Here is a 12048-nt window from a genome sequence, read left to right on the forward strand (position 1 = left end):
CCCCAAGAATGACACAGGAATGAGCAGGCCTTGAAGGCTTTGGTACTGTGCTTACGGGTGAGGTTTCTATGAGAAGAGCCCAGTTTTGGTTCTGTGCTTACAGGTGAGGTTTCTATGAGAAGAGCCCAGTTTTTTCAAGGATATAAGTAAAACAATCTTGGTTTATTATTGTGATTCATATTAAGCCTCGGGGACATTTCACATGGATGATAACTAGTTTAAAAAAAAACCTAGACATCGCTATACTCAGTATATTGAGTCTCCATCCAATGTGCTCATGAAACCCTGGATACTCACTCTATAGACTGTCTTGGAATTCACTATGTAACCATGTAGACTAGGCTGGCCTCAAAATCCCCAATCCTTAGCTAAGGGTATCTTAGCTAAAGGCCACTGACCTTGGGGAGGAAGTTAGGACACAAGGGCATGGTAGAGCGTCATCCTTAAAGGCATGCCGACTGACAAACGACACAGCCCTTCCTCCCTCACCCCTTCTCTTCCCATCCACACCTCCATTTATATTCATGACTTCAGCCATAATGCGCACCAAAAGGGAAATGTCAGAACAGGGCATGTGCCCCAAGCTGGCTCAGACAAGACAGACAGTTGTTTTGGTGTTGCTGAGAGTCATCTCTTCAGGAGTGGCACCTCTGGGGATCTTAGCTCCAGGCAGCAGATTATCCAACAGCACTATTGCAGACGCTGTGCCAAGATGTCATTTATGCCTCTAAAGATGCTGCCTCGGGACGAATGTCCTCTGGGCTTCAAGGTGCATGTGAGGTTTGCAGTAGTTGGGGGATCAGACGGCTGGGATTTGGGAGTCAGGGATGACACTCAGTTGATGTAATGCTTTGGCATGCCCAGAGCCCTGGGTTTGACCACCATCGCCACATATGCTGGGCATAGTGGTCCAAGCCTGTGACGCAAGCACTCTGGGGCAGAAGCAGAAGGGTCAGAAGTTCAAGGTTATTCTCTGCTAGAGACCAAGTCTGAGCCCAGCCTGATATACCCAGACTCTACTGCCAAAGAAAGATAAGGGTGGGAATTTGTTTTTACAAGCCGTGCTTACTGGCTAAGCATCCATTTTGTGTTGATGTGACAGCCAAGAAGCCAGGAGACACTCGAGAAAAAGCAAATCAAGAAAAGGGCAGATACAACTCTGCTCTCGGATCGATTCCAGGCTAGTGGGGGAAGTACACAGTGCTGGCTTTTCTCTATTATGTATATCTTGATTATTCTCAGATTCTATGAGGGATCCTAGAGAAGTCAAGTCAGGACTGTTGCCTTGGGTGACCCTGGGGGGCGCTGTTCACCAGTCAGGCTACTGGTATTGGTCAGGGGACGAGGAGGACTACGCAGAAACCCAAGGGAGCATTCGTATTCGCTAGAAAAGGAAGAGGGGTGGCACAGAGAGAGAAGCCTGGGAAAGCGGCAGAGGAGGCAGCAGGGGAGGCACCGTGTGGGCTGGGGAACCGGTCTCATCTGCTCCAGCCTTTAAAGGGAACGTCCCTAATCTTCCTGTGAGAATCCCACTCTGTTTTTGTATTTGGGAATGGCTGAGGCGAAATACGGGAAACTCACGGAGGGACACGGAGCCTGTGACCCCCAGCTCCTTGTCTGGACTCCTGGTCCACCAGGATATGTTCCCAACCGTTTCTGGTTGCTGTCTCCATCACCTTTGATCTCTCCCTGTCTTATCAAGGGTGACAGTGAGACTGGTCTGGGCACAGGGGACTGGAGCCACTCTCTTGTTTTGCTGTCTCCTCTTAGGATGATCTGTTGGGAAGGCAGGCAGCCTGGCTCCTGGCAGACAGTGAGGAGTCCAGTGTCCAGCTTGCCAAGGATTTAGGCTGTGTGTGAAAACACATGGGAAGACAGGAATATTTCATTTGTATCTTTTTGGAAGAAAACCACTTTATTCTAATGAACTCACAAATAATAGCTTTAAACGGTTTAAGGAGGCACTTGGTTTTCCAGACCGGTTTAACTTGTAGCTTGCATCCTATACTTTCATCAATGATCACATTTTTTGAGATGAAATAACTTGGTGGTTAGGGACAATTTTCCATTTCTTCAATTTGAACCTAAAAAAAAAGTTACCCTCTCTTATTGCCTTCCCACAGTGCCACTGAAATCCTCTTTCCCACCAAGTATGTCTCCTACTGTGTGTGTGTGTGTGTATTGCATGTGTGTGTTGTGTGTATTGTATATATGTGTTGTGTGTATTGTATGTATGTGTTGTATGTGTGTGTTTTGTACTGTATGTGTGTATTATATGTGTGTATTGTATGTGTGTATTGTATGTATGTGTGTGTTGTATGTGTATATTGTATGTGTGTATTATATGTGCATGTTGTATGTATGTGTGGTATATGTGTGTTGTATGAACGTGTGTTGCATGTATGTGTTATATTTGTGTTGTATGTGTGTATTGCATGTATATGTGTGTTGTATGTATGTGTTATGTGTGTTTTTTCTATGTATGTATGTGTTGTATGTGTGTATTATATGTGTGTATTGTATATATGTGTTGTATGTCTGTGTGTGTCATATGTTTGGCCTGTTGAGTTTCATTAGAGTCATTTGTATGAACACCGGGGTGAACTCAGTTACACCAATTCATTTGCAATCTGACATGGATGGGTTCAGCACCTAACTAAAACCATCACTGACCAGGACTCAAAAATTATCTTAGCTCATAAAAGCAAGGACTGCCATGCTGCTCCTTCCCGAGGCTCCTGATGAGAGGGGCATCAGCTTCCGAGGTCTCAGCATTTATCCCTCCACTTCAGCAACTGCGCTGGCCCGTGGGTGGCCCTCTAGCCACACTGGCTGTAATGGCTATGATGTAGGCCATGGGACCTGGCTGCTGTGTGTAGCGTCGGGAGCCAGCTGAGAGGGGGGCTGCTGGAGGCGGCAGAGCAGTAGGGTCTGGCCTGAGGACTCTCATAGCATCAGGGGCCGTGTGGGAACTGCATCATGGGCATCCCAAGCGTGGAGTGACACAGCAACCAGAAATGCAGGATTCCGTGGGAGTGTTTTAAAGAAGAGGGAATTGTGACCTGTTAGGCCAAGACCCAGAAGGCCTATTAGGGTGCAGTGACCTTGCTGGTGCAGTTCGAAGCCAAGTGGTCAGAACACCGTGAGCCAGCCATCCCTCCTCCAGTGGGGTTATGTGGGTGGACCACCTACAAAGAATTCAAAATATTGTTGAAAAGGCTTTTGAGTTATAGGGGAATTGTGGGCTTTTTATTTTGTTTTGTAGATTACTTTATTAGTTGTTATAATCCCACACAGATAAAACTTTCAACTTCATAGTGTTAATTCTGTACAACTAGAAAAAGTAAGTTCAACATTCTTTTTTTTTAAATTTTATATATGTATTGTAGATGTTTACAGACACACCAGAAGAGGGCATCAGATCCCTTTACAGATGGTTGTGAGCCACCATGTGGTTGATGGGAATTGAACTCAGGACCCCTGGAAGAGGCTTCAGTGCTCTTAACTGCTGAGCCATCTCTCTAGACCCCATAAGTTCAACATTTTTAATAAAGCTGTTAATTCCTGTACCTGTGAACTCAACATGGTAAACTTTTTTTCTAAAGTTGGCAACACAGTTAGCTTCTAAAAATTCAACATATATGTTTATGTCTAAATGTATCTATGTATTAAAAGACCAGTAGCAGCAGTTATAGAAACATCCAGAACACTTCACTGAAAAGCACATAGGTCACACCTCACGGTGCAGGTAGGCAGAGGACACCCAGAGGCCCACCAAGCACATGGTCTGCCTGCAGCTGGACCCATTACAATGTGCAAGCGTGTGGTGAGCAGATGGGAGAGAAAGAGAAGCAGACCAGTTTGAGCATTGTGAAGGGAGGTGGACCTGGAACCATGGAGAGGAACAGCCTGCTGTGAGTATCCCGCCCTGCCACCTGAGGCTGTGGTGAAGTCACAGCCCTTGCTGCCGCCGAGGGCCGTTGTCTGGTCCAGGACTTTACAGCAGTGGGCTTGGTGTTGATGTCCACGGTTCATGTTCCCACTAAAGACCACGTGGACATCTCTGGTCTGGGCTGCCGCCTGGGACCACATAGATGTTCAAGAGCTGTGCAGAGCTGGCCCTGCCTCTCATGAGCTGTGACACTCTGGAGAGCGGTCACCTACCTCTCACCCGCAGCAGCACCTGGGAAAGAGATGCACTTGCGGGGTGGGGGGAGGTGGGGGGCATCACCGTGCAGCCGCCATTGGGGTGGAGATAGTGGGAGAACCATCTTTTCACCGCTTGTCCCCTGCAGGAGAGCTGGACTCCTGGTCATGAGAGCTGCCCCTTGACAGCCGTGGCACTTGAGAGAGCAGGCCCTGCGCCTCGCTTGGGCAGTACAGTAGAACTGGCTCTAGTGGCATGGGTGCAGGCGAGCGGGTCCTGAGGGCACGAGAGCGGGAGAGCCGACCCTGCCTCTTGTCAGCCCCGGGTGAACTGGCTGAGGCAGTGCGGGAGAGCTCGCCTGGTGGGGTGGGTGCTGGAGATGCAGTGGGCTGACCAGCTCGGCTACTGTCCAGGCCCAGGTCCAGCGCTCTGAGCTGGCCCGCCCCAGCACCCACTTCATCTATAAACTGCTAGAACATGTGAAGGAACCGGTCCTGCTGATCCAAACCTCAGGGTCTTTACGACACGGGGCGGCAACAGGATAACAGCGAGAAGTATCCAGTGTTGCTGGGGCAGCAGAAGCCAGAGGCCTCCACCAGACCTCAAACTATTGTAATGGCCATTTGCAAATAAAGATGTGTGGACAAAAGGCTATAGTGTGGGACACACTGTCACACTCTGCAGCCTCCACGATGAGATGTTTTTAATGCTTTGTTTTGTTTTGTTTAATTTTGATTTTTGATTTTTTATTTTTCATTGGGGGGGAAGGTTGCAAGGGTAGAGGGTGGATACAAAGGGATGGGGAGATGAGTGGGGGCTGGGGTGCATGAGGTGAAACAAGGAATCAATAAAACGTTATTTTTAAAAGAGTTAAAAGAAAACCCCAAAATACCTAGAAAAGAACATAACCGTAAGGGAACAGAATCAGCTCAAGACCCCAATACCAGAGGAGAGTTATTTGCCCCAGAGGGACAGAGGTCAGGGGTAAGAGACAAAGACAGGAGACAGAGGACAAGGGAGAAGAGAAAGGGTACAAGGGAGAGGGGTAAGGGTTATTTATCTCAGAGGACAAAGGCAGACCTGGCCCATAGGAAAATGGCGATTAATAAAGGTACAAGGGGAAACCGCATGTTAGGATGAGGTGTTTAATTTTGATTGGCATGTTATTTAGCTGAGCCAGTGGGGGCTTTTGATTACTGGACTTCAATATTCTGATATCTGGACCTTGGTAGTCAGCCTTAGGAAGAGGAAGTGACCAAATAAAGCAATAGACCTGGGGGAGAGTGTGAGGAATGTAATGTTAGGCAATTTATTTTTTAGCAAGGCAGAGGGAATTGGGGGTGGGGGAGACCAAGGCCCGCCAGAGCCATGTTCACCACATTCAGGCTGGCTAGAGCCCTTCAACAGTTCTACTGACGTGAGGCCTACACCATTTCTTTCTTATTGCTTCTCAATTATCATCTGGACAGAGAACATTCCGGTAGCACGGCTGAGAACAGTGCTAAGACCCATCACTTCTGTACATGGTAGGGCAGGTCTAGGCTGTTTTATAGGCACAGAGGAAAGGCTCTGGCCTTTGTCTACAGTAATGGGGAGACACAACTCGATGGGGACTGTTAAAGACTTGAGCCTAATTTCCCAGCAGAGGGCCCAAGGATAGCATGAAGAAAAGGCTTGTGAATGAAGCAAGTGCGTTACTGAAGGACTTCCTAGGTGAGCATGGGGCTCTCTCCTGGAGCCTCAACACTTGGGGTGGGGGTGGGGCATTGAGGCAGGGGGATCCCCACAAGTTCAAACCTGGGCTACATAGGGAGTTTTAAGCTGGCCTAGGCTAGGTCTCAAAACAACAAAAAAGGAAGTTAACATTATCCGGAAGCATCGGAAGCAGATGTGGGCTGGGTCTTCTGGTGGCAAAGCTGAGAGCTGTTGGTGCCTTCGGTGAGACAGGCCCGAGCTGCCATGGCAGGTGCTTCCATGAGCCCTTAGGACGCATCCTTTCTCCCCCTAGCCTGGGTGGGTCAGGTCCCTCCTGCAATGTGGGGCCAGTACTTCTGCAGGTGCAGGTCCCCTGAGGTGAGGGGTAGGGATGGGAGGGTGGAGGACCAGTCACCTTCCCTGTCACCATCCTCTAACCTATTCCCCCACACCTCTCCTTTCTCCCATTGAGCCAGGTATGCAGCGACTTTCCAAAGTCACCTTGTGTTTTTCCCCCCACAAAAACAGCCCTTTCATCTTTCTCCTGCCTTTTCTTGATTCAGTAGAAAATAAAGCCTCTACTGTGTGGAGTTCTGACCTTGGGTGTCTGCTTTCAGCCTTCAGTCCTGTGGGATTCCCTTCTGCCTTGTTTATTGTTAGATCAGTGGCATAAGGTTTCACCACGCACCTCAATACCATGGGGTGGCTGTATCCCAGATAGGTGCCCCTCTCCGCAGGCAGGACATGGAAACCTTCTCTCACCCATGAGCTGAGAGCTCCCAGCGTTCATCAGATATGATCTGGACTAGATCCCAGCATTGCCCACACCTGTCACAAACAGCCTGCATGCTATCGCTGTCTGAATGAACACGGACCAGCATGGTCCACAGAGGCCCCCCTCACCAGCCCTGCATGTTGTTGCCAAGGTTCTGTCCTTGTTTAGTAGCAGGTGTGAGGTAAGTGTCTGCAAAAGGCAGAGCATCGTGTTCGAGTCACGTGACACCCCCCCCCCCCTTTTAGCATTGTATTAGATATAACTACAGTAGACACCCTCATGTCTGGCTTCTGGAGTTATGTCTTGTGTGTGCCTGCACATGCATGTGTATGTCTACAGAGGTCAGAGGTCAATCTCTGATATTGTTCCTCAATTGGCATCTGCCATATTTTTTAAAGCAGGGTCTCTCCTTGGCCTGGATCTCACTAAGTAGGCTAGGCTAGGTGGCCAGCAAACCCCAAGTGTGCACCCGTCCTTCCCTCTCTGGGATTAAAAACAGCTATACGGCCAAGCCAGCCTTTAAAACATTGGTTCCGGGGCTTAAGGCTCAAACCCAGGGCTTCAGGCTTGTGTGGCAAGCACGTTCTCAGCTGACTTTTCTACTTCCTTTTCTTTCTTTTTTAAAAACAGGTTTTTATAATGTAGTCATATTGTCCTCAAATTCACGATCCCTCTGCCTCAGCCTTCAGAGTGCTGGGATTATATGTACGCACCACCTTGTCTGGTCTGTTCATTTTTTTAAAACATGATTAACATCTTCAAACAACCAGAAGAGTGGTGATAATAATTTATGAAATTCATGTGGCCATGACCCAACCTCCATGATTATCAGCTTACAGCACCATGCATGGTCACCTGGATATTTAAAAAAATTTTTTTTGACAAATTATTTCATCTAAATATTTCATTAAGCTGGGTGGGGGTGGGTGGGTGGGTGTGGGTGTGCACACCTTTAATCCCAGCACTCTAGAGATAAAGACAGCTGATCTCTGAGCTCAAGGCTAGCCTGGTCTACAGAGTTTCAGGACAGCCAGGGCCTCACATAGAAACCCTGTTTTGAAAAACTACAAAAAAAAAATTTAGTAATTTTTATTGTGTATCTTCAAAGAACAGACTCATAAACTATCACAGCACTGTAACACCCCTCCCCACACTTTAGATGCGTAACTGCCTCAGATCATCAGACATCTAGTCCTTAAGCTATTGCTCCTCGTTTCTCTCTAATTCTTACACTTTCCTGGATTTGCATGCACCCCAATACAATGAGATACTTTTACTCATTACCTACCCACCTAAACCTCTCCTCTAGCCTTTTAGACTTCATCTTGGGTGGCAGTGGGGGCAAACACATTTTACTTTCCAAACACAAATGGTTTTTGGTTTTCCCATTTCATATCTCTCTGTCAGCCTTCCGGAACTGTAGGGTTTCTATGGAATCTGTAGATTTGGACCCTACCTTAAATACATTACTGGATTCCCTGGCTCAACAGAGCCCTACAAGATCCATGATGAGAGAAGGGATCTGGGTGTTGGAGAATTATCCTCCACAGAATAGTTTGGGGAACATCTGAACCCCTGGACAAGCTTCAACATTTTTTGACCTGGTCAATACAATGCTTTTTCTTTAAAAACCTGTCTGGGAACCATGCAAACTCCTTTGAACACCTCGAAAACATGAGCTAAGCCTCTTGCCCACTCATTCACCCTTTATTAAAATATTGCCCTGTGTGTTTGCACTCTCAGGGTGCGCACACATCCATCCACCTGTATTCTCTTATTATGCCGTCTGATTGATAGATTTCTTCCCCACATACTGCTTGTAAATCATCAGAATTTTTTATGTCCCAAGCAGTCAGCAGTTGGCCATAAAATCAACAGAAGGCTGCAGTAAATAAAACTTTGCTGTGGAAAAACCGAGGACAAACCAGAAGGCAGCAATGCCTCGGGACCGTTCTCACCCACGCCCGGAAGCCGCAGAGGTCTCAGACTAGGAATTTTGTTTGTCTTGAGCGTTTAAGAAGATAAATGACCAGATGAACTGGTAAGGAAATCCGTTCCCTGGGTTTCTGAAGTTTTCCTCTAACAAGGAATCTGCCCTGTATTGCAAAACCTACCCGGCTGTAAATCACAGCCTCAAACAAGAATGTGCTCCCCAAGTCCACGTTCATACATGAGGTAGAAGGAGAGGAGAATTTACCCAGTCCAGCGCTCATACCTTAGTTTAAAAGAATAACATTTTCAAAATGGACCCAAGAGTGATGCATGCAGGCCATCTCAGTGCTGAGAAGGCACAGGCAAGTTTTAAGCCATGGAAGCTAGGCCTACACAGAGACACCCTGCCTCAAAGGTACGTAATGGCACACTCCAGTAGATATGTTGAAGATGCAGAGGCAGGAGGATCATGAGTTCTCAGCTATCTCCCCTTGTGAGTAAAAAACCCAATACATACATATACATACATACATACTACATACATACTACATATATACCTGCATACACAAATATATATGCACAAATACATACATACATAGTATGACAATATACTTTTGTATGCTTAATATTTTTATACACGGGAAAAATCTCTTAAACCATATACAAAAACTGATGATTGTTTCTGGGGTGGAAAATGGAAGATTTATTTTTCACATTACTCCAGTGTGACTGCTGACTTTTTAAAATCACATTCATCCAACATCTATTTATAGTCATCTTTAAGATAGAAGAGGAGGGCCAGCGAGCTGACTCAGTGGGTGAAAGTGATTGCTGTGGAAGGTTGTGGACCTGAGTTCAATCCCCAGAGCCCACATAAAGATGGAAAGAGAGAACCAACTCCAGGATGCTGCCCCTGGCCTCCACATGCACACCAGGACATGCGCGAATCCACACACATTTATCCAGTTAGGTGTGTGTTGCTGTGAAAACCACCGTGACCGAAGGCAACTGGAGGAGGAAATGGTTTGTCTGGCTTTCATGCCCATTGCTGGGGGAAGTCAGGGCAAGAACTCAAGTAGAAGCAGCGGCAGGAACACAGACACTGCTTACTGGCTTGTTCTTAGGGCTTACTCTGTTTGCTTTTTTATTTTAGATTTAGTTTTATTCCTAATTGTGTGTGTGTGTGTGTGTGTAAGTGAATGTTGAGTGTGTCAGGTCCCCCTGGCACTAGAGTTACAGGAGTTTGTAAGCCTCCATGTGGGTACTAGGAATTGAACTCAGGTCCTCTTCAAGAAACAGTGCCTCCTCTTAACCACACAGCCATTTCTCCAGCTATTAGTTTTCTTTTCTATGCAGCCCAAGGCCATCCACCTAGGGATGATACCCCCGATAGTGAGCTGGGCCCTCCCATGTCAACCACTAATCAAGAAAATGCTTCCACAGATGCAATCACAGTCTTGCTCCCAGGAAGCATCTTCTCAGTTGAGATAACCTCTTCTCAGATAACTCTAGTGTATGTTGAGTTGGCAAAAAGCTAACCAGTGCAAATAGTAAATAATTTTTTTTCATTTTTTTATTGGTTATTTTTATTTATTTACATTTCAAATTTTAAATAAAGACAGAAGAAGAGAAAGAACGGTACCTCTCTGCAAATACCCAGTGTTGACCTGTGGCTTCCGTCTGGCTGCTGGAGTGTGTGAACTTTGCTTGGGCAGATGAAACAGGAGGGTACTGGGCTACATTCCATCCTCGCCACCAAGGGTTGTGGGGTAGTAGGACCCAGCCTAAGATGGAGGCCCCCAGCTCCTCACAGGGACATCAGACCTTAGCCCCTGAAACCTGTCACCTTTAACTTGTTTGGGAAAGGAGTCTAAGCAGATATGGTGGCTCTAAAGTCCTCAAGACTGGAATATTATTTATCCTGGGTCTCCAGTGTGAGTCCTACCACAGGTTTCCTTATACAAAAGAGACAGAGGGAGATTTTCTCAGCCAGAGAAAAGGCCAACTTGTAATGCTGGCAGAGATTGGAGAGGTGTGGCTATCAGCCAAGGAATACCAGCAGCCACCAGGGATTGAAAGAGGAAAGAACAGACTATATCCCTGGAATTTCCAGATGAAGAGGGCCCTACCGCCATCTTGATTCCAGACTGTTAAAGAATAAGTTTTTGCTGTTTTAAGTCTCCCAGTTTGTGGTAGTTAGCAATAGTAAACGCAGGAAAGTAATGAGTATCACATTGCTAAGCAGTAGCTATATTCTTAACCAAGCGTGTTGGTACACACCTGTAATTCTAGCACCTCAGAGGAAAAGGCAGGAATACTGTTAAGTTTAAGGCCAGTCTGGGTTATATGTGGGTCTGGGGGAGCCACGGAGTCATGTAGAGCAGGTTTGGAACAAGAATAGGATTGAGGCATGTCCAAACTCTGAAAATCTCTTCCTGAGACTGGCAGGAGTAGGACTCCTCATTTCCTGCCCTGGGCCTGGCATGTCCCACACATGTAAACCCGTGTCCCCACCTTTGCCCCACCAGAGGAGGTCAGTAAGCCTGGTAACCCTGTTAAACTTCCTTTTCTCTTATAAGATGATATCCAGCATACCTGAAATTCCTCCTTATGCAAGTGAGGCCCCCAGCCAAGGACCAGACTCAACTTGGAGAGGGGTTTTGAAAAAAGGGTTGAGAGCAGAGAAACAAATGACTGGAAGTCAAATCGTGCATTCACACTGAGAGTCTATGTTCTGCTTCAGACAGCTTTCCAGAGATGATGCTCTCTCTCTCTCTCTCTCTCTCTCTCTCTCTCTCTCTCTCTCTTTCTCTCTCTGTGTGTGTGTGTGTGTTCTACACAGCTTTTTAGACTGCTCTCTGTGTTCTTCTCTGCTCGAGACAGCCATTTCTTGGTAATCTAAAAACTCTCTGGATAGCTCATCTCTTACAGATCAAAAACCCAGTCTTTTATTTACATATCAATTGAGTCATTACCTCAGGTTTCCTTTTAATTATCTCATGAATCAGCAACCCGTGATCCCAGCCCCTAGATTCTTAGGAGACAGCCAGCACACATTTTTTTTTTAATTGCAAAAGAATTCAAAGATCTGTCTGCCTTTGTTAAGCACAGATGACTAGTTAGCTGGGTGGGAGGCCCCCCTGAAATGACTATTTTTTACCTTGCCTAGATCTGTACCTGAATTCCCTCTGTCCCAGATTGACTTGGAACTGAGGAATCTGTCTGCCTTTACAAGCATAAAAATCTTAGCTGAATACAATCTCCTGAGACCACCACTCCCTAAATCTCTTTATCTTCTTCCTTAGTATCTTTCTGACAAATTAGCTCACAGCACAGTTGCTTTTGTTCCTTTAGATTCATGAAGCTCCTCAAATAATTCATATTGCATCCTTATATTTTGCATGCTTGAGAAATGATATAGTTTTGAACTCATGCTTTCAGAGTTCTTTCTCACAGCCTTAAGGGCTATTCTGAAAGTCCCAGCATTTACCGTTTTCCT

This window comes from Apodemus sylvaticus, chromosome 16, assembly GCF_947179515.1.
Source record: "Apodemus sylvaticus chromosome 16, mApoSyl1.1, whole genome shotgun sequence".
Taxonomy (NCBI): domain Eukaryota; kingdom Metazoa; phylum Chordata; class Mammalia; order Rodentia; family Muridae; genus Apodemus; species Apodemus sylvaticus.